Here is a 22,980-nt window from a genome sequence, read left to right as displayed (position 1 = left end):
GGGCAGGAACCCTCAGGACTCATAAACTAAGCATCTCCCGTTGTTCTGGCACCATATGAAAGAAATATAGTTTTAAAACAAGATGATCTGCAACTTTTCCATTAATTTCCTCGCAGCAGGAGATGTGGAGAATCCAGCAACATTCCATACCAGCTTGTTTTAAAGTGCTTTTAAAACACCCTGGCTCAGAACCGAACTTGCCTATGCAAAAAGGTACTTCCGCTTGCTCCAGGCAGGTCCAAACTTTGCCTGATTTCCCCCATGCTTTTGCAGGTCCCCATTCTCCATCCCACGGGACTCATTCCTTAACCCTCAGGAGCGGGCATCAGTTGGGCAGAGGTGGGGTTCCCATGAGGTGGGAAGGCCGGGAAAGTCCTGTTGTGTGCTTAGAGCTCTGGCAACACAAAGGGTACCTATTTTCCTGGATCGGACATTAAAGAATATGCTCCAAGGAGTGTGCATGCTTCTAAGCCAAAAGCAGAAATCAAACATTCTGCCTTTTGGTGCCTCTCCTATGCAGCCAAGCAATTATTTTGTATCAGCACACTTTTGGAGGTTCAGCAGCTGCACAGATCGTTAGCAGAGGAGATACTCTGATATGTAAAGCAGTTAACCAAGGTCTCGCAGCTGAATGTGGTAATTTATCTTCCCTGGCTTTAAATCTAGCTTCTGAAGACGCTATCTGGAACACTTTTTAAAAACACACACGCACCCACGTCACCCACTCCCGCACTTGAGCAGCTGCACAAGACTCCCATTTTTCTGATTGCTGCTATCTAAAAGAGAGGAACCCAAAACAAAGTAATGCTTCAGCCGATAAGGGAATTACTTTGCTAAAAGACAAGGCAACCCAGGATATTTGGCACAGCCAGGGGGGAGAGCAGAAGGTGCCCCTCTGCTGGCTGCTTCCTTTCAGAAAGTTTCAAGGTCTCTAATTAAGCAACTTCACGGTGGGAGGCGGCTGCTCGTTTATATCCTTAGAGCAATTAAGAGCTCTGTCCGCACCACACACCTCGTTTAAGTAATTGCTACTTTAAGGACAGCCCCAGTAGCTGCTTTTTAGCAAATGCCCCTGCAAGAAATGTTACACAGTGGCATTCAAGGATGGAATTCACAAGGAGATTTTGCAGTCAGAGAATGGGATAATTTAGTCTGTAAACTGAGCAATATATATTGTGTTAGCATGAAGCGACATGCATTTCAAAGGCACAGGGTGGACTCTCAAACACTCCTTTCCCCCGCTCTCTTGTTGTGCTACCTCTTTGCTGCCCGCAACTAATTAGGAATGGCTTGCTCAATACAGGGAAAGATAATAAAATATGGTCTACAAGTGGAAATTTAAGAATGGCTCTAATTCTCCTGGGTGTTTAGGCATCTTATTGTACCCCACTCACTATTTTGCTTTTTAAGAACTCTCAGCAGGGCACTAACAATGGGAAGGTTTCTTCCAGCTGTGCTTGCTCAAGCTGAAGAATTACATATCAAAGGGCAGTGAAGAGATGCATTGTTTCTGGTTAGGTTCGGACACATTTTCTTCCCCTGTTTGGCTGCAGGAACAGCATAATACAGATTAAATGTGGACGGGGCATAGATCCCATCAGAAACAAAATACAGAACTGCAAAAATAATAATGAATGAATAGCAATGAAAAGGGGTGGGGGTGAGGTTTCCTGTTCTCCTGTGCATTAAATATGCTGCACAATGGACTGTGCAAAAAATAATAATAATTGAAATTGTGCTTTGATTCATATTCTAAAATGTGCCTTTTCTGACTTCATAATTAATTACTAAGAAGACGACGCGTAGTCACAATTATGGCTGATGACAGCCACCCTGCCAAGCAGGGCTGCCAGCATTATCAAATTAGATTACCCTAATGTGCTCTATGTGGCATTGCTCATACTGATTCAGAAACGTCAGTGGGTAGAGAATGCTGCTGGCTGGCTACTGATGAGCACTAGGCACAGCCTGATTGGATTCCTACAATTTTAAAACATTTGCTCTCGTTAACAGGTAGTTTCTGAGTCCTATGTGGTGGTTTTGACCCATGTGAAACCTTAAAGAAGTCTGGTGGTGCATTCACATGCAGATTATTGAGGACATCATGGTGCTCGTGCATGTAGCAGGCCTTATACTGAGTGCAACCACTGCTCTATCTATCTCAGTATTGTCTCCACTGGCTGGCAGCAGCTCGCCAGCATTTTCTACATGGAGATGGCCTAGGGACTGAACCTGGGACCTTGTGCATGCAAAGCAGGTACTTTATCACTGAGCTATGAACCTTCCCTAGCTTTGTGCAGTAACTACATGATGTCATACCTGTCCCATTTTTTGCTGGCTCCATTACTTTCTATATATGTCACCCAGTGGTGTTTTCCTAGGTGGTTCAGGCCCACAAGTGTGTCGGCTCAAATGAGGTGGCAGAACCCTCAGTGGCCCTCAACTACTGGGTTTGCAAAGCATTTTGAGGATAGAGATTGCTTGTACCTGGGCTTCACTGTTGCAGCAGGAATTGCTCCCCAAACCTAGAGCCCAATTCAAAGTACTGGTTTTAGCCTACAAAGCCTTCCTTGGCTCAGAATCCCATCACTTCATTTGCCACTTTTCCCCCACATGGAGGGTGATAACAAGATAATGGACTCTTTGGGTGGCATTTGTGTAATTCTCTCCCCAGAGAGGCTCACCTAGGCCATCACAACTCCCAGAATTCTTTGGGGGGGAAGCCATGACTGTTAAGTGGTATCATAGTGCTTTAAATATATCCTAGTGTGACCACTAACATCTGTTGGGTGTCTGGAGCAGGTATTTTTATTCTGCCGGACATTTCAGTGTTAATACCATTCAATTTTGTATGTATGACTATTTTACTTGGGATTTTTGTTGTTCATTCTTGTGTTGCAAAACTGAGGAGAGAGCAGTTTTGTTTAATAATTATTATTTGAGGATGCTCATATTTAGTCTGTTATTATTGATTTTAAATGCTGCATTTGTATGAACTCTGAATTTTATTGCTGTAAGTCACTTGGAGGCTTTTCTGCGGAAATCAGACAATTAAAGTAACAACCATGCAGTGACAGCAAAGTAAATAAGGAAGTTACAGGGAATTGGCTGCGTTCTGGTCAGTTCCCCTTCAGCTTATTATTCTTTTATTATTGCAGTGCTAAATTCCTTCCTAGGTTTGTATTATAGATGACCGACCAGCATCTATTGCCTTTTGCACAGAGATGACAAATGCAACTTTTAGGCGCTGGTGAAGAAAATAATATTTGTCTTAAAATTGCTTTGGAAAAACATGCCCTTGAGAAGGTAAGTGGGAACAAATAGCCATGATTTAGCAGGGTGAATTTTAAACAGGGTAAGATCTTTAAAAAGAAAACAAAGGGGAGAATGTTGTCTTTGAAGAGATCAGATTAGCAACCTGCGCAAAGAGCCAAAACACTACAGATGCTCTTGTTGCTTCACTAGCTTTTCTCTGTTTCTCTTGTTCTCAAGTGTTTTCCCCAAAGAATTCAAGATTTCAAGTGGAACGTCCCCCCACTCACACTGAAACATAAGGACAAGAAGGGCGGTCCAGAAGGATGTTATGGTTGATGGTATCAAAAGCCGCTGAGAGATCCAACAGAACTAGGGAACAGCACTCACCTTTGTCCCTAGCCCGCCGGAGATCATCAACCAGTGCGACCAAGGCAGTTTCAGTCCCATGATGAGGTCTGAATCCTAACCGGAAGGGATCCAAATGGTCCACTTCTTCCAGGTGTGCCTGGAGCTGTTCTGCAACCACTCGCTCAATCACCTTGCCTAAGAATGGAGGATTTGAGACTGGGCGATAGTTGGCCATATTGGCTGGGTCTAAAAATATTTTTTAAAGAAGCGGTTTAATGACTGCCTCTATCAGCAGGTCTGGGAAGGCTCCCTCATAGAGATAAGCATTCATCACCCCATGAAGCCCATCACCCAGCCCTTCCCAGCTAGTTTTTATAAGCCAGGATGGGCAAGGATCAAGGAGACAGGTGGTTGGTTTCACTCGTCCAAGCAGCCTGTCCCCATCCTCAGAGGTAACAGATTGGAATTGATCCCATGCAACTTGACTAGACAGGACTCTAGCACTCTCCCACCCCGGCCCTGCTCCCATGGTGGAGTCTACCTCTTCCTGAATCTGAGCAACTTTATCTGCAAAAAAACTTTGCAAAATCATTGCAGGAGATCATGTGGTCCGTACTGGGCCCCGATGGAGCAGGTGGTTCTGCTAAATTGTGAACTACCTGAAAGAGTTTCCTGCTGCTGTTTTCTGTAGATGCAATAGAGGTGGAAGAAAGTCTTCTTCGCCATCGCTATTGCCACTTGGTAGGCTCAACATTGAGCTCTAACCCGTGTCCAGTCAGCTTCAGAATGAGTTATCTGCCACCGGCGCTCCAGCCATCTAAGCAATTGTTTCATTGCCCTCAGATCCATGGAAAACCACGGGGCTGTCCGGGCTCCATGCAATTGGAGAGGGTGCTTCAGAGCCAAACAGTCAATAGCGCTGGTTAACTCCACATTCCAGCGGGCCACCAGGGAATTAGCTGAAAGGCCATCAACATCAGATAAAGCATCCCCTACCACTCTCGGGAAACCATTTGGTGGCAGGGGCGGACCATCTGAATCAGTCCCACCTCCCTGCAGAGGGGAAGGGTCACGGAGAAGTCCAGTTGCCTACCTTCCAACATGTCAAGGTAAAAACTGGGATGCCATTTTACAGGGTTGCACTCCCGTACAAGTCATGTAACTCTGGTGTTTTTGCGTGAGAGCACAACACCCCAATATGTGTGTTTTGGGGTGTCATGTGAGATTTTGGCTCCCCAAAAGTGCTTTTGGGGGGCAAGATCATGCTGCGCAATCACGTCACCCAAACTGCTTGTTTTCCTGGGACACAGTTGACGTGTATGCTGATATAGTAGTCAGAAATGGAGCAAAATCTAATAATCAGTCCCAAACGCAATGGTCTAAGCTTTACTTTAGACTCTTCTTCTCATTCACCACATCTCATTTCCATGAACAGAGGGAAATTTAGGAAAACCATTTGAGAGAAGACTGAAGACTAAGATGACAAGGTCAGAAGGCTGCTCTTCCGCATTTTGCATAGAAGGTTTGGCCACTACCCTCCAGAAAGTAATGGAAACAAAAAACCTCAAAGAGTCTTGCTGTTGTTGTTTAGTCGTTTAGTCGTGTCCGACTCTTCGTGACCCCATGGACCAGAGCACGCCAGGCACTTCTGTCTTCCACTGCCTCCCGCAGTTTGGTCAAACTCATGCTGGTAGCTTCAAGAACACTGTCCAACCATCTCGTCCTCTGTCGTCCCCTTCTCCTTGTGCCCTCCATCTTTCCCAACATCAGGGTCTTTTCTAGGGAGTCTTCTCTTCTCATGAGGTGGCCAAAGTATTGGAGCCTCAGCTTCACAATCTGTCCTTCCAGTGAGCACTCAGGGCTGATTTCCTTAAGAATGGATAGGTTTGATCTTCTTGCAGTCCATGGGATTCTCAAGAGTCACCGCCAGCAGAGGAGTCTTAACAGTCTCCTGTTAAGAGTCTTAACAGCACTTTAAAGACTAACAGGAACCTTCATGTTTTGGCTGACCATCAGTCATCACAACATTGGCAAGGACTTGCTAAGCACATCAGAGCCATCATGATGTCAGTTTCCAGCTCTCTACTAGAACCAATGGGAACATGGAGAGCTGTTGTTGGGAAGGGTCCATAGCTCAGTTCTAGAGCATCCACTTTGCATGCAGATGGGTTCGGTATCAATCCCTGGCACCCCCAGGGAGTCAGAGTAGATGGTACTGAGCTAGATGAACCAATGTTCCTATTAGGTAGAAGACAACTTCCTGTGAGTTTTCCACTGCAGGGAGGTCATTCCTGTGACAATGGCCTAGTTCACACAACACAGTGAACCTACCCACTTTGTACTCCCTCAGTCTTTTTTACTCCCACACTGTGCTGAGATAGTTTGGGCTCAGCTGTGGTCGGTGACTTGGGGCTTGCAAGAATGTTACATTTTATCCTACTGCCTAGTCCTTTTTTAGCACCTTGTTTACACTCGGAATGGACAGTATGAACAAATGAAAACCATAACCAAAAATATGTATTTGAAAGCCATTCTTAAAATCTCAATATGGGATTGGTAGCTTCAGTTGATCATTGATATCCACAATTTAACCATCTAGAGTGGTTATGATTTTTTGACAGGCAGTATGAAATATGAGTCAATTTTTGGAACTGGGCCTGATGCATCATATTCTGTCCAGGATTCTTGGAACATGCCAGTGTGGCATACTGGGAATTTTCCTCAGGTTTTTTTTTTTTTAAAAAAAGTTCAAAGTATCATTTTTAACTGTACAGCTGTTACTATGAAAAAGTGCTTGCCTCCTAAAAAAAATCATTATTTGTGGAAGCACAATCTTTTGTCCATTTACACAAACATCTGTTCACATCAAGCTCTACTCCTGTTATTCACAGTGGTTGCGTTTCCAACTGCACATAAAGCAGCACTTTGGTCTGTTATGTATTGCTTGCTTGACTTGCTTCCTACCACAGCCCTCATGTGAATTCACAAATAATGCACTGTCTGGCATTTTCCCTGGTGTTAAATTTCAGGCACTGGCACAACATTCCCATAAATGCATTTACAGCTGATTTAGAAGTGACACTTATTGGCAGTTAAATTCAGATACAATGCTATCAACAGGAGAAATGGCAAAGGGAAAAGAAAATCTGTTTGGAAACAATAGCATTAAATCACAGAGAGGGACAGTTTTGCCAACCTGTTTTGGACCACAACTCCTATCAGCCCCACCATGGAGGACACAGGGTTGGTGAAAGCTGATCTAGTATAGTTTAGATTCTCCACAGCTCAGCTGAAATGTGTCAGCTTTGAGGGGAGTTGTGAGAATTTTGAGAAAATCCAGAGATGGTTCTATACAGGTTGTGTGTGTCGTGTTAGGAATGGACAAACCTGTCATTTTTCTCTCAGTTTCTCTCTCCCCCCCCCCCCCAGTATTCTGAATCAGTTTGCAAATGTATTCAGTCATTCACTCATACTGACTGATTGATTTTTAATTTAAAGTAATGAAATATACCCATAATACAGAGCTTAGTAGTTATTCGGGGGGAGGGGGAGCTTATGGTCGTAGTTTCTCTTCTTCCAAACGGAGCCCAGGGTAGCAAACAACCAAGCAATAAAACAATACATTTTAAAATAAAATACAAACATATTAAAAACAATAAGAAGATCTAAAAACATTTATTTAAACAGTCACAGCTAATAATTTCCCTGTTGCCAGAAACAGTCGCTTTCAGCCATCCAATGCCTGGGTAGGGAAGCACTGCTTCCCTTCAAAGACCCCTTCTCACTAGGGCAGGGTAGAAAAGTTTGCAGAGTGTTCCCAGTTCTAGGCATCATGAACAGCTCTTAAGATGCACTTTAAGGGGTCAGTACCAGCATCTCCCTTATTCCTGCCCATGCGTAGTGTAGCACAATCTGGTTTGTGTTCGGTGCATGAAATTTCCATTTGTGATAGCTTGGAGTTTTGTTTGAGTGATTCTCTGAGCTACTGAGCACTCAGGGCATATAGAATAAGCCAGTCAACCTCATGTTTTCTCAACAAATATACAAGTCAGCAAAATTAGACCCGAAATAGCATCATAAATCATAATCTCAATTTCTGAGGTGTGGTAGGGGAAACTAAAAGAACCAGCATATTCAAAATAAATAAATTAGTTGTTTAAATTAGTAAATTAATTAATTAGTAAATTAGTTATTATTACTAATAGTAATAACAATAGTGTCAATTGACTATCGCAGCCTGTTTCGTTTCGTTTAATGTGGCAGTGCAGAAAGTACTTCCTTAGTTCCCTACACATTCCATCTCAAGTTCTTCTGCATCCTCTCAAACGCCATCAGATCACAAAAGAAAACCAATTAAGGAAGCAAGATGCTTATGACTGCTATGTCAAGAGTTCCATTGTCCCCTCAAAAGACATGCCTTTCACATGAGACACTGGTTCCATCATTGTGTATCATAAGTGAATTTATTTCTTATTTGCACTAAGATGTTGCCAACAGTCATAACTAGGCACTTGGACTCATTTTGTGGGTGGGGGAGAAGACAAAGGTGGAGATGCAGATGACATATTTTCCCCTACCGACAAATATATTTCTTTTTGTTTTCCAGCATGAAAATATCTCTGGCTGAGCAATGAAAAAGCTATACAGTCTTTACAATCAATGAAGCAAATATCTGCACTTGCTTTACAATATAACTGAATCTCAGTATACCTATGCCTCAGTCACTTGTAATAAAGTTTAACGGAAGACACCAGGCACAAAATCACAGCTCTTCAATGTTAACTTATGATACCTTTGTTAGGCATTTGATATTTCAGCTGTAAGTGACAGATTAAGAAAATTAGCAGGTCCCAATATCCGCTCCATTTCCTCCTTCTTCAAAGAGCTGAAAAGCACAAAGACAGTATAGTTTGGGAAGCTGGCACCTTTGATGCAGACACCAAGTCAGATCGTGTTTTGCAAAGCACCATTCAGTTCACAAACTCCACTTCAGAGGAAAGAAACAGTTTAAGGCACAAATACAGTCTGACTTTGCCACATCAAAGCCCCTGAAAGAAAGAAAAAAGCTTTCAAGAATTGCCTGCAACATTTTAAGCTTAAAAGACACATTCTGAAAATTCAGTCAAGTACCAAAGTGAGGCTGCAGTCCGAAACACACTTAGAGGAGAGTATGGTTGCAATTCCATTCCTGCTTACCTGGGACTAAGTTCCATAAAACCCAATGGAATTTATACCTGAGGATACTAAATGAGAAGGCATGATTGCACTCTAAGTGATTCCCAACTGCATGGAACCATTCAGACGCACAACTTTGAGCTGCCTGCATGGATGCCAGAAGCTTCCCTTCCAGGGCAAATAACAGCTTCGGCAGAGATTTGGGGGAGAGTACAATATGGGGGGGACCCCTTTCTTCCTATACACTTTGTTCCAGATTCTGTTTAGAATTTAATGGCATGTTGTTTTTCTCCTTGAACTACTTACATTTAGGGATTATTAAAAATAAAAATGCTTTATATTATTATTTGAATTTATATAGCACCCTATACCCAAAGGTCTCAGGGCAGTTCAAAGAATTTATGGTGCTCCTCCTTGAAATATGGAAGTCAGATGAGGATAAATTAATATATTGGAGCAGAATTCTTTAGGATAATATTCTAAACTATATCAGACAGATAATTCAAAGAAAATCAATATAGATTTTTAAAGGGAATATTGCAATACCATGTGATCAGGAAAATTTAGACAAACCAGAAGCATGGAAAGAAAATAAGGCATCAGGACCGCATGAATTTATGGCTTTTTATTATAAAACATTTGCATCACAACTAGTTAAAATGTTAAGGAAAACCATCAGTGAAATATGGGAAAAGAAAACAACATTGGACTCTTGGGAAGAGGCAAATATTGTGGTAATTCCAAAAGAGGGGAAATATATGTCTAATGTATCTTCTTATTGATCCACCTATCTCTTAAATATAGACTATAGGATTTTCACAGGGATATTGGCAAAAAGATTAAATTCTACAATGAATCAATACATAAATGTAGACCAAATTGGCTTTATCTGGCAGTAGAAAATGAAGGATAATATATAGATGAGAATACATATAATCAATTGTGTCTCATTGAACAAACAGGAGACAGCACTGCTATTTCTCAGTGCTGAAAAGGCCTTCAACAATATCAAATGGAGCCTGAGTTACAGCTGCTAACAGAGATAGATTTAGGGGAGCACAATTGGTTTGCCCACACTGGGCCTTGAGCCAAGAGTGCTGCAGGGGGTGCTGCAACAATGACAAAGACCAGAAGGCAAGAGGTGGGGGGAGGCACTGAATTTTGGTGTTGCACAGGATGCTGCTGAAATTTTAAGACCCAAAGTCTGCCACTGTTGCTATGATCCCAGGTGCCACACGATGTAAGCATGGGAGCAGCATCATGGTTTGTGCCAGGGTTGCATCATGTAAGATGCGTAATGATAACAAACAAAAATGGTGCTTGGATCCTTGCAACATAGCAAGTGCAGCAGATATTTCACATGATGCGAAAACTGAAAGGTTGAATTGTGTTAGAAACATGTTCCTAGGTCAAGCGTTTTCAGGTTTGAATACATGCTGGCATCACGTTTTCCAAGGGGGAAATGGCCAATGCTTCTTTGACACAGCATGCCTTTCTGTGGGAATGAAACTAGGCTTTATTTCACCCAGGTCAAAGACCCAGTTTAGCACCCCCCCAAGCACTTTTGCGTACACACACATGCACACACACACACACACACACACACACACACACAGAGGCTGGGAGCCTCAATGGTGCCCCTCTGGAGGCTTCACCCGGGGCAAAAAACGCAGCTAGTCCCCTCATAGCTATGGCTCTGCTTTCTGCATTCTTCATTTCTTCTAAAGAGTATTGCAAATGGTGGACTGGGGCTTCCTTTATGACAGGCAGCCTCTTATTTCCTCTCTGTCTCCTTTTCTGTTTTATTTTCTCTTTGGCTAAATGCGCTGCTTGTCATTTGGGTCGGCTTTCAGGTATCGTTTTATAATCCGTATACGGTGTCTTCATAAAACGTGTTTACTTTTGGTGTACAATGCATGCATTACAAGTAGGGCATTGTAATTTACAAGGGGGCCAGTTTGCCTTCCAAGTCTCTACGTGGGGGCATGTGCCAAGTACAGCTGGTTGAAGCATAATTGGCAATCCAAACTGTACTGCTTCGTTGTTAATACAGTGATTGCAGTTTGCTTAAAGGGTAACCAAGCTTGGGCATGAAAATACTTCTGGCTGAAACAGTATGAGACAAAACAGAGAATCAGGACTTCCTTATGACTTACCAATTACCAGGTTGCGCCATCACAACTGGTGTAGGGGACTGAATGCCGGATTGCGTCCTTATATTATATACTTTCTTCACAAACAAAACTAGTATGCCAGGGAGATGTCTCTCAGCAAGCCTTTTGATTGATAAGCTAGTTTCTTATGCGAATGTGTTTTGTGTAGGGGAATAGTTAACATGTTGATCCTTCCCTTCCCCGCGTAAGTCTGAAAACAGCACAGCCCTGCAACAGATCCATCACATCAAATGTTTCTTTTGCTGCTCTGTTCATCAGATATCGTAAGCATCACAGATGGACGTTAATTCTGCGGTAGGATGCCACCCTTCCTTTCATATTCTGCGGAACTGAAAGATCTCATCCCATTAATCAGTCTAAGAGTTCACTTTCACTCTTGCATAAAACAGTAGGCAAAGAGCAATTTCATGTCAAAACAAGGCATGACTCTCTTCTTGTTTAATAGATTTGCCTAATATGGTCCCCTTGACGAATGTCTGCTTCTGCACGTATATCGCTTCTTGACTGCACTTAACTGCAAGAAACATTGTTTGCAAAGAGATATTATTTTGGTCTACACTGTAACGTTCTTCAATTGCTTCCACTCCTTCATGGAATAAATCTACCATAGGCTAGGTTTGGTCTGTACATTTCTTCTAGCACTTTATAGAAAACAAACTTCACCAAGTTAAAACTCTCAGCAAGGGCCGCTTCTAGTGCTACTTGTTGAGACATAGATTTTGACTCTCCTGCCTTTTAAGATTCTTAGCAAAAGGTTAAAGGTGTAATAAGGTGAGTGAAAATGATGTAGAAAAATACATTGTATTAGGCAAAATTCATTTGCCAAAAATTGTATATTTAATGCCAAAATAGCATTAAAATGTGTATATTGTAAGGAATTCACACTAAAATGCAGATAAGGACTTTTTGAAATTGCAAACTAATGTGGAGAACTGAACTTAAAATGGGGAAAAATAAGAAACTGAAAGAAAGCATAATTGACAGATCTGCCCATTCCTAAATATGTGCCAGTTGACAGATATCCTATCAGGCCCATCTGTATGTGAAATTGACAGGAAACTGACTATTCCCCAAGGCATGGATTTTAAATATCATGGGAAGAAACATCTAAGAATGTTCCAATCACACAGACTGAAAATTAAAATAGAAAAGGAATCAAAGTTTTGCTATGTTCCCCCAGAGGGGGATATGTAGCTGTGCTGGTCCCTTGCAACAAAAGGAGTCTTGTAGCACCTTTAAGGTTAGCAAATATTATGGCATAACCTTTCACAGACTATAGTCCACTTCAACAGATGGGCAAGTCTGGGTTACAGGTATATAGATACGTGATGAGGAAATTTTAAATGGTGAAGTCAGAAGGAAATGGAATGCAGTAAAGTACAGAAAGTGATCATCACATTACTAACAGTGGCTACACACACACACACACACACACACACACAAAGTTATTGATACAACACATAAACCTGACATTGGCAAGCCAGTTAACAGATGTAGTGCCTGTTCCAATTCAGTCCACAAGTGAAAGCACTGAACTTCTTGAAGAAGTGTAATTCAAGTGGATTCACATTGCCATCTCCCTTTGAAGTTCCTTTGTTCCAGTTTGGCCACACACACACTGCCCCCATCTTTAACAGCAGCTTGATTTTCTGAAATCACAGTGTGGGAATAAACAACGCCATTTGCTCCTGTCTGTGCAGCAAGCTGCTGTTAAAGGCACGGCCAACGTTCAGTCCTCACAGCAGCTTGAAATCCAACATGCTGTCTTCTTTTAGAAGAAGCTGCCTCTGCTCAGTTCTGAATCTTCTGCACAGAAGGACTGCCAACAGAAAAAGATGAGGCTGGCTGCATGTTGTCTGTTGGGGGATTTTTGGCAAATGGTCCCTAGGCACACACACAAACTACACTTACTTGGGCCACTGATAAGGCAAGTGCATATGTTTGGAAAGTAGTTTCACAACCACACGGTTTCTTGAAGCTATGCTGCTCAAGGATGTTAATTGACCTTCTGCCGATATTGTTCACTCCTTTTTGGCATGATAAGGGCAACTGCAGCTGTAGAATAATCACTTGTCCTCCCTTCTCAGGGGAGCCATCCGATGACATCACCCTGTACAATTTGTTCTGCTGCCTCCCTTGCTTCTGGCCTCATTAATCAGGAGCTCAAGATATCATTGGGGCAGATCTGAGAAGAGCTACTTCAGGTAGCCTAAATAATTTGGCAAAGAGTTTGACTCTAATTGAGATACTTTGCCAGTGGATTTGCATTGACCTCCAGCTCAGTCATCAACTGTCTCAGAGCATTAATTTGCAGATTTAGCACCAGATGACCTCTGGGGCCCACGGCTTTCCTTAGGTGCAGAAATGTCTCCACAGCATGGGAATATGACACTTTAATCCTTCTGCTTTCATTCCCATAACTCTTGTATGTGAACTGTGAACTGGACATGACTTACCTTTAGAGATGGGGGATTAAATAATTCTTTTAACAATGGCATCAGATGGCTGGCTGGCTGGGATTAGGGCAAGACACTTTGAAAATACATGTGTTGCCAAATATCAAAGGTACCAAATTTAATTCAGACATTGAAAACGAAACAGAATTTTTTGTTTATTTGTATCACGTTCCGTCTGTGCACAGGCACGTGGATGCCTGCTCTTCCTACACCAATTTGCCAATCTGATGACTTACAAAGACATAGTAATAGCCTGTGCTTGGAGAACTTGTCATATATCACGTGAGAGAAACCTTGTCCAAACACTCATTTCTCTAGAAACAACACTTGGGGAAAGGGGACTTGAAATAGGACACTAAGCAGGCTTGAATGTCTTTGTGTCTTTATTTATTTCAGGGTTTCTCAAACTTGGGTCTCCAGTTGTTTTTGGACCACAGCTCCTATCATCCCTAGCTAGCAGTCATGGTGGAGGGTCAACTGGATCAGGGCCACAGCATTGTCCTAACTGAAATCACCCCCATCACATACACACATGGCTTCCATTTCTCCCCAGGAGTGAAGTTTCCAGTGGCTGTAAATATAGCACAAATACTAAAGATATGATTGACATCTAGTCTAGTTTGGCCCTTAGAGGCAAGCTCATTTATTGTAGCATGAGTTTTCACCAGCAAGGAACATGCCTACAAGAAGGAGGCCACAATAAATGTGATACACACCCTTCCAATGTTACAAGACCCTTACATCATTTTAAATGGGTGAGGCAAGCCCTCTTGTTGCTAAGCAAAGTGCAAGCATCTATTTGATGCTTTTCTCTACCATTTTTCTGCATGCTTTAGCAAGAGAATCATGATACCATCTTTGAATGAATAGGTTTCTCACATCCAAAAGCCAGCATGAAATATAATCAACCCGTAGCAGCACAGAACAGAACAATGTAAACAACAGATTCAAAATAAAGTATATAATACATGCACAACGCCCATACAGTCAACACTACATTATCAGCCTGTTAAATTCCTTCCTTTAACAGACATGCCCTTATTTTGGCAAATGCCAGGGCAAATAATGCCCATAGTGCCCAAAGAAGTCAGTAGTATACAAATAAGTCCTATCCAAAGTCAATCCAGTAAAATCACATCCATTTATTTCAGTGGGTCTACTCTGAGTATGACTTCAACCCCACATGCCCTTGTCACCCAATAAAAAAATACTAGTTTTAGCATCCACATGCGAAACTTCAGGATTTATTGATTCAGAATTTGTTATTGGAGACATGGTCAACCAAAACAATCAGCCTTTCTTTAAGGAACAGGGAATAAGACTCATTGAACTTAGTAGAACTTACTTCTGAGTAGAAACACATAGGATTGCACTGTAAATAATTATCTTCTAGCTGCCATACGTCAAGTGTTAAGTGAGACATATGCATGTGAGCCCAGCTTAGGCAGGTGCTTCTCCTGTGTAGGAACAACTGTCATACACACACCCTACAGCGACTTGTATATGCAAGCTTTTCATGTGCCAAAGACTTGCACAGCCCCGCTAGCTCCCCTAGCCAAGTTGACAGGCCTTTGCTGCATTTGGAGAGGGAATAAAGGAAAATAAAATTAAAAACCCTCCCCCTCTTAACCTTAGGAGCTTGGGATGCTGCTATAGCTCGAGAACAGCTGCTTTAGAAGAAGTGATCGGAGTTGGCTGAGTTTCTGCATTGCAATAAAAGGTATGACTGTAATAATAATATTCAGCCATAAGCCTACATTTGGCGCCAAATCAAAGAAAAGTCATAAACAGCACCTACTGCGTCATGTCATCCCAAGAACCACTTTCATCATTTCTTGAAACAGTGGGTTGTGTACAGCTCTCTGCTTCTTAAGCCTCTCCTGCATAACTTACCTGTAAATGGTTTTGTCCTGTGGGAGGAAAGGCTTTTGCATCGTCTGGTCGTCATGGTGAATGAAAGGATGGAATTCTACCCTGCAGTGAGGAACCATGATCTCTGTGGCTGAAGACAGATAAACATTAACATTTTTTTTTTAAGGGGAATGTCTTTCCCTTATGATATTTCATATTTTTATGACTGAGTCATTTCTGGGAGATGGATTGAGAGGTATTGACTTTAAAGTAACAATTATGTGTTCTTTCCATTGAGGAGTCCAAAGGGTGGTTTAATCAGTCCACTTTTCAAAAATGTATTTGATTTGCACCTTTATCCCTATTAAGCCTGGTACTTCTGATGGCTGATGAAATCTTTGTGCTGGCTACACTGTTTGGTCTGCCTCTCATAAAGCTGCCTGGAGGAAATGCTCTTTGTTCAACAATAGGCTTGCTGTGCTTGAATAACTGAAGAACAATGGCAGAAGTGTGGGAACTATTGGGAACTGTTCAGTCATGGAAGTGAAAAAAGTTACTGATGAATTTCAGGAAGAGAAATAATTGGCTATCACATCCCTCGCCATAGTTCCATGCAACTGGAAGACACTCCCAAGTCATTAGTGATCTGTGGGTTTGAAGGACATGCTAGAAAGCACGTGAATCAGCTTGTTTGTTGAAGATATCCCCCCCCCCTGCAATTGGCAGCAAGTTTAGGTGTTACAAGTGCCCAGTAATGTCAGAGTCAATGACAGGTCAATTGTCCTGACTCTAATGGTAGAAGGTTCTTTCTGACGTTCAGACCACATTCATTAGGAACCCCACATATCTCTGGTTATTATTAAATATAAAAAGTAACTGCAATTTTTTTTCTTATATGCCGTTTCTCTTATCCACCCCCTTTTGTTGCAGTTTAGTCTCTTTTTTATTAAGTAACAACCCTTTGAATATTGCTGTGAATCTTAGGGCACAGGAAGTGCCATCTAGCTCAGTATTACTGGCCGCAGCTCCCAGACAGCCCTTCCTGGAGAGGCCAGGGATTGAGCCTGCAACCCTCTACATGTGCTCCAGTCCTGAGCTATGGCGATTCCTCAGATCCTGTCTCCAGTTGCTGAAATCTCTTCATCAGCTTAGGCACTGCCTCCACTGGAACTCTTGACATGGCACCCTGATCCAATGTAGGATTTTGGATGTGCTTCCAGAGGGATCTCTGGTAACGAGGTTGACTCAGAAAATCCAGACTCACTGTGACAGCGCCCCTTTGGAGTGCTCACATCGTACCTATTTTATTGGTCACACAGAATAAGAATCTGTATCTCTGCCAGGTTCTGTCATCCTTCAAAAGGAGTCACGTAAGGTAAGGGTTGGCTTTTGGATTCCCTTTCCACCCTCTGCCTTTTTAAATGGAGGTAAACAGGAAGGTGAAGAGAGGAGTGCTGAGCTGGAGACCCAGCAGGTTCCAGAATTTCTTCTTCAGCTCTTGTCGCCTCCCATTGGAGAGGGAGCAGAGGATGACTGAGCAGCTTCATATCATTCTTATTCTTATTATTATATACTATATATTTAAACCCTGCCTTTTCCTGACAAGGACACAAGACAGCTCCAGTTTAATGCATTCAATTTGGCATTTGAAGCCACTATTTTCCATCAGATTAAATGATTTGTAGGACCGCAACATCTGATAAACTAATCCGTTAGATTACATGATGGAAGAAACCTCTTGTTTGACTAAAATGTCACCTTCTAGGTGAATCAGAGAGCAATTTAAAAAGAAGTGATCATTTTCAATTACAAGCAGTTACAAATACTATAGACAAGCACCACCTTATAACAGCTCTTTCCCTTTCTTACACAGAAGTGGACAATGTTTCTAAAATGGTTCCTGCTGTCACAAATATGTCCGTTTTCTAAACCAAAACAAGATGTTCTTTTCCTTTCAGAACCACTGGGCTCTATCCAATGTTATGTGACCAGACCTTGAAACTTCCGCTTCCCCTCCCCTGCACCCCAAATGTAGTCCTCAGGGTCCCCTAACCCTCGAGATCAGGATGCCCAAGGGCACACAAGGGGAAGAGGAGAAGAGGGAGGTTTCATTACACTAGTGGACATGACTTCCACTTGCAGAAGGATGCTGTTAGATCCAGCCTCATGTTTTCTTCGTGGATTCAGATGAAACAGATTAATGGATTATTTTACTGAAATATAAATGATTAAGGCACATTTAAGACATTCACGAGGGAGCAATGAATGTACAAGGGGCAGCATTACAGAGGCGGTCTCTTTCCCCAACCTTCAACCTCTCTTCTGGGGAGGCTCTGGGTGTATATAAATGTTGCTCACAGGAATACTAATGAAGGTTCATAAATTGAGGTGAAGCCTGCAACGGAAATACCTCTCCAGCATGGACATGCATTGTTTGCTAATGGGTGCCTCACCATTTATTTAATTAGGTGAAAAATGCAATTAATTTGAGAATTGCAGCCACTGGTGCATAAGCACGCCTTCAGCCTATTTACTGCAGCATAGTCCCACTGAAAACTTTAAGGTTACTGTTGCGTTAGATTTATGAAGCAATCAAAACCACCGTTTTGATTGCTTCATAAATCTAAGCCTTAATAATGAAAAAAAATCATATGCCTTTCTTCATTTTTTTGTCATTTGCCATCTGTGTTTCCTTATTTATGCTTTTGGGTAGGATACTAAAAAGTAGCATGTACAGAAGTGGTTTTGTAAAAGTTGCTTGTGCAATTAGAAGAATGTAATTTGCAATTTGTTGTGTCTGTGGTGCATAGCGAATCTTAAACGAGAACATTTCTAGAATCAACTGATAGCAGGGAACCAACAGACTCATGTGACAGGTTAAAGACACAGTTTATAAAGGCATCAGCTTTTGTGGGATTAGATTATGAAGTGCCATATTATTAGAAGCATTTTCTCCTAAGCAGCACCAGGGGTGGAAAAAAAACAACCCACTCCTCAAGACAACAAACTGCCTCCCACTTCTTTTTCCTTTGTGGGATCCCTGTGTTTACTTGAGGGAACTTTCACATGCAAATCATAACAAAGTCATAAAGGGGAAATTAAAATAATGCAGCAATCCTAAACTTCCTTACTTGAAAGTTAACTTCAGAAGGTGCAACCTAAATCTGCTTCCACCACAGAACAGAGGAGCTACCACCATCTCGGCAGCCGAGCTACTCATGGTACCAGAAGATGGAGGACAAGGCAGAGAGATCCTTGTGCAGGTTCAGGCTAATGCAGCAATTGGCCCCAGATCAGATCCAATGCTGGTCACCAGCAGCTGTGAGAGCAGCTCAGGAACCAGTGGATTCCAGGGCAGCTCAGCCTCACCTGCACCCCTCTAACCCCCCATTTTGGGGCTATTTCTTGGACTGATGGGCCTTCTGCCTGCCCACACATTCTTTAGGTGGGAAATGGATGTCTGTGCTGGCCGGTGGCAAGTTGAGTCAGCAGAAGCAGGTGGAGGGATGCCTTCAATCAGTCAAGCTAACCCAAACCAGCCTGGCATAAAGGGGATTTGGCCTGCCTCCTTACTTCCACATTTGGGGAAGACCCAATTGCACAATTAAAAGAGGATTTATGACAGAAACTGGATACTGTCCTATTGTGCTGGTCCTGGGCTCCCTGTGACTCATCCAGAGTTGGTTGTGCTCCTTACTATGGATGAAATCCTGGAAGCACTGCTAGTGCATATGTCCTACTGGGCAAGGCGTGATTTGCTTTCAGGTAGTTATGAGTCTTCTTGAAGCTATAGAACAGGCTAGTCAGGATGACTAACTTAGGCTCTGTTGCTTTTGGTGGGATTTGCAAAGTAGTCCTGATAGCTTGGAAGTTCTTGGGTTTGGTGAGACATGATCCCGGTAGGGTGTGAACTTAAAAGTGGGATGGAGAATCATTGAGTTACATGTTTAGGATGATAGTATTAATATGAAATATACTACTATTTGTCTTTCAGAAATCTAATACGTGGGACAAAGCTTCTGCCTTGGGAATTCACTTTGCCCCTCCTATGTTTTTCCCCCTGTGTGTTGCCTTTTCCCCTTAACAGGAAGGCAGGCATGGGCCACTTCCAGATGGCCTCTTCACTGAGTATTCAATCCTGACCTCATTGCAGGGAGGTGAGACAACAGGGCCATTGAATGAGGATTCCCTCTGATTTGCTTACAGGGAGGTTAGGTGATGTTGTGAAAAAGCAATGGTCATCCTACACATTCCAGTGCATTTCCTGGCCACTTTCCTAAATGTGAAAAGTCTGAACTTTGGGGGAAAGTGATTTGTTGCACAGCAGCTTCCTATCAGCTATAATTGTGCAACTTGAATGTGCAGGTATGTGTCTGAATCCCACACGAAAGCCACAGCAGACTAGAGGTACCTATGGTGGTTGCCCAATTGAAGAGAGAAAGGAGTTAACTTTTTATTATTATTTGCCCTGCTTGAATTTTCGCTACCTTTACGCAAGTCCATTTGTGCCTTAGCTCTGGCCTTTTCTCTTTTTGTGTCAAACTGAGCAGAATAAAAACCCTCAGAAAGTTGGCAGGAAGAAAAAAGCTTCTAAAAGAGAACACTTTCCCCTATTCTTCTTCACATGGCTCCTGGGCCCCCCTCTTCCCCCTCTCCTCAAGCTAGTTCAGAGTGTTCTTGTCCAAGGCACACTTCTAAAGCGAGTGCAGGCAGCCATCCTTCTGAGCTTTCATGAAGAAAGGGAACATTAGCTCAGCTAGGTGACTTTGCTCAAGCCCATATTCTACCATTATTATTGCTATCAGCCCCTAACCTTCTATCATACGACAGCTTTCTGTGCTGATATCCTGCATCAGAACACAGGCAGTGAAAAGCGCTTCTCTCTCGGTTTCCCACGCTCTGCCCCAGCTATTGTTATAAACACAATTAGTTGGCAAAAAATAATCTCTGGGATAAAGCCGGCTGGGCTCTTGGGACACCTGGGGAGATGTGATGTTTGCAAGAGAGGCTTGAAGACTCACCCAAGCACTCATCCAAATCCTAATAACTTGAAGGGCTGGGAATAAACAGGAGTAGGGGAGGAAATAATTATATTTCAGTAGACAAAATGTGGGGAGCCATACTGATTTATTTGGTGGTGGGCTGGCATGAGAGCCCTGATACGCAAACTGAAACAATATCTTTATTTGTACTAAAACACAAAAATAATCATAGAAAAGTGAGAGGTTTCACAGCTTCCTTACTCAGGCTTAATGTTTAACTGAGAGGGACATGTGAACAGAGAGATAATCTGTCTGTAGTTCATTAAAACCATGAGATGGCTCACATTCATATCTTTTGATGTGTCTTCTTTTGGGGCACAAAGCTAAACTGTTTTCATTTATATAGATGAATCAGCATTAATCTGTGATTTTTTATTAAAACAATTCTATATGAGAATTTTTATTTAAATTTGTTTTTTGTCAGACAATACATATTTAAGTATTATTTTATCTGAGTGAGACATTGTGAACCGAAATAAAGTTTGCCAGGCTGTAGAAAGATCAATTGGAAGAATGTAGACTTATTGTCACTTGCTTTTCTTCTGCTCTTTCCGGGCATAGCCCATGCTTTAGAGCTCTGTGTCTGAGTGCCCTTTGTTTTGCTCTCAAACTTCCCCCTTGAAAACCCATTCTTAACCCTGAGTTGGAGCAAATGGCTCCTATTGACATTTGCTCCAATTGAGTGCTAAAGAGTGGGTTTTCGTGGGGAAAGTTCCGGGGGGTGGGGACCATGCTTGGCCACAGAGCTTTTAATTGAGGACCTGTGCCTGGAAAGAGAAGAGCAAGAGTTAAGTCTGGATAAGCCCCCCAAACAGCACTTTTGATTACGTTAAACTCAGTATCATGTTGCAAACTCATGTATGATTCCATGCCCATACGATGCAGTGAAAGAAACTGAGCATGTGGCCAAACCCCACACCATTTGAGTTACCATTACCCCAAAAGAGGCCTTTGTTGTACTCTGCTATCATCTTCAGTGGTCCATCTGCCCTGGCTTCTCTTCAAAGCTATGCCAAAGTTGCATCTGGAAAAGGAAGAAGCATCTGTTCTCGTTCCCCTATTGGGAAATTGTGTCTGGTCAGCTCTCTGCGTAAAATATTGATTTCACATATTAACTGTGATTTTCAAAAGCAACTTCACTTGCATCGTTTTTCTTTTCATGTCATAAAGAACAAAGCGGAGAAGCTCTCATGTGCTCTTCATCATGTGTGCAAGTCAAAAAGGGGACTCCTTTAGGGAAAACACTAATTGCAGGACTTTTTCTGGGGAAAATCATTTCCCAGCACTTATGGTTTTCCATTATGAAACAAAAACTTAAGCTGGAAATGTGGGTGTGCCCAATCTAGCTGAAAATATCCTTTTCACAGTTCAGTATGACTTATTTCAAATGAATGCCATTCTGAAATGTGACATATCCATGAAGTATTGTCAAGAGCTGAATTGGCAAAGGACTTTCCAGATTCTAAGCTGGTCTAGCCACTGGCAAATTGTGGCAAGAGACCTGATTTGGGCCTCTTTACTGCACTGGACTAGAGATGGATAAATGCACATGCTTCATGCTTTGTCACTGGTAGCATGAAAAGCTCACTTCTTCACATTCAAAGTCAGCAGTGGCACAAAGGTCTGCGCTTCATGAAGCAGGAGTGAGGAGAACCACTCCCCCCTTATTGTCTCTCTCACTCTCCCTGCTTTCTTCTCCTCCACTCTGCCCAGCAGCTGCTTCTGCTGTCATTGCTGCCCTTCCTGCCCTGTTCCCGCTGCTGCCCATTTACTTTGAAATAACTTTGTTGTTGTTTTTTGCCTGACAAGCAAATCTTCTGGGTGCCACTGCAGGATGCCTCTAAGCCACTTCACCCAAAATGCCTCATTCTGAAGAAGGTTCCTCTTGACCCTTTCTCAGAGTGAGGCAGCCACCCATATGAGGCTTCTGTGGGCCCGACTGGGCCTTCAGCAGAACAAAGCAAGTGAGGGCCTGGGGGTTTCCAATCTGCCAACACCCTAAAGCCCACTGCCTAATACAACTTTATCAAATTGCCTCATGGTGTGGATTGGCCATGTCCAAAGTTCACTTGTCAGTATGGAATCATTTGTTTGAAGGCAACCCGATATGAAATGTGGCTCCATCCAGACTTCCCTCAGGATGTGGTGCCATACCTGAGTCAGCAGGAAACCCAAGAGCAAACACACAGGGAACAGGCACACAGGCCAGCCAGGATTAAGAGCAAGACAGAACAGAGCAAGGCAAAGGAACCAGAAGGCGTAGCAAGCGGCTCTAAGCGGGAACTGTTGACCTGCCTGCTTGCAGCCTCTTTCAGCTTCCTTTTATAGGGAAGACTGGGAAATGTCCTTGGGTAAACTTGCATTCCACGCAAAGCAGAACCGAGAAGCTGTTCTTGACACAACCTTTGCAACAAGCAAAGCTTTGCACATTGCGGGAGAGGGGCACTCAAGCAATTTTCCACTTGCAAAGCCAGATTGTACAGTTGTGCCATTTTGGCAACTGAAAACCTGCAACCTGATTGGGAACTGGTAATACTTAAGTTGACTCTTCTCCTTAGTTTGCTCTTCTGGAAGGAAATAGTTGGCTTCGGATCAGGGGTATGGAAAGCTTTTTCAGCCAGAGGACCACATTCCATTCTGGGTAGGTAAAAGGTAAGGTAAGGTAAAGGACCCCTGGAC

Source organism: Podarcis liolepis (genome assembly GCF_965112155.1).
Source record: "Podarcis liolepis genome assembly, chromosome: 3".
Taxonomy (NCBI): domain Eukaryota; kingdom Metazoa; phylum Chordata; class Lepidosauria; order Squamata; family Lacertidae; genus Podarcis; species Podarcis liolepis.
This window is presented reverse-complemented; position numbering follows the sequence as displayed.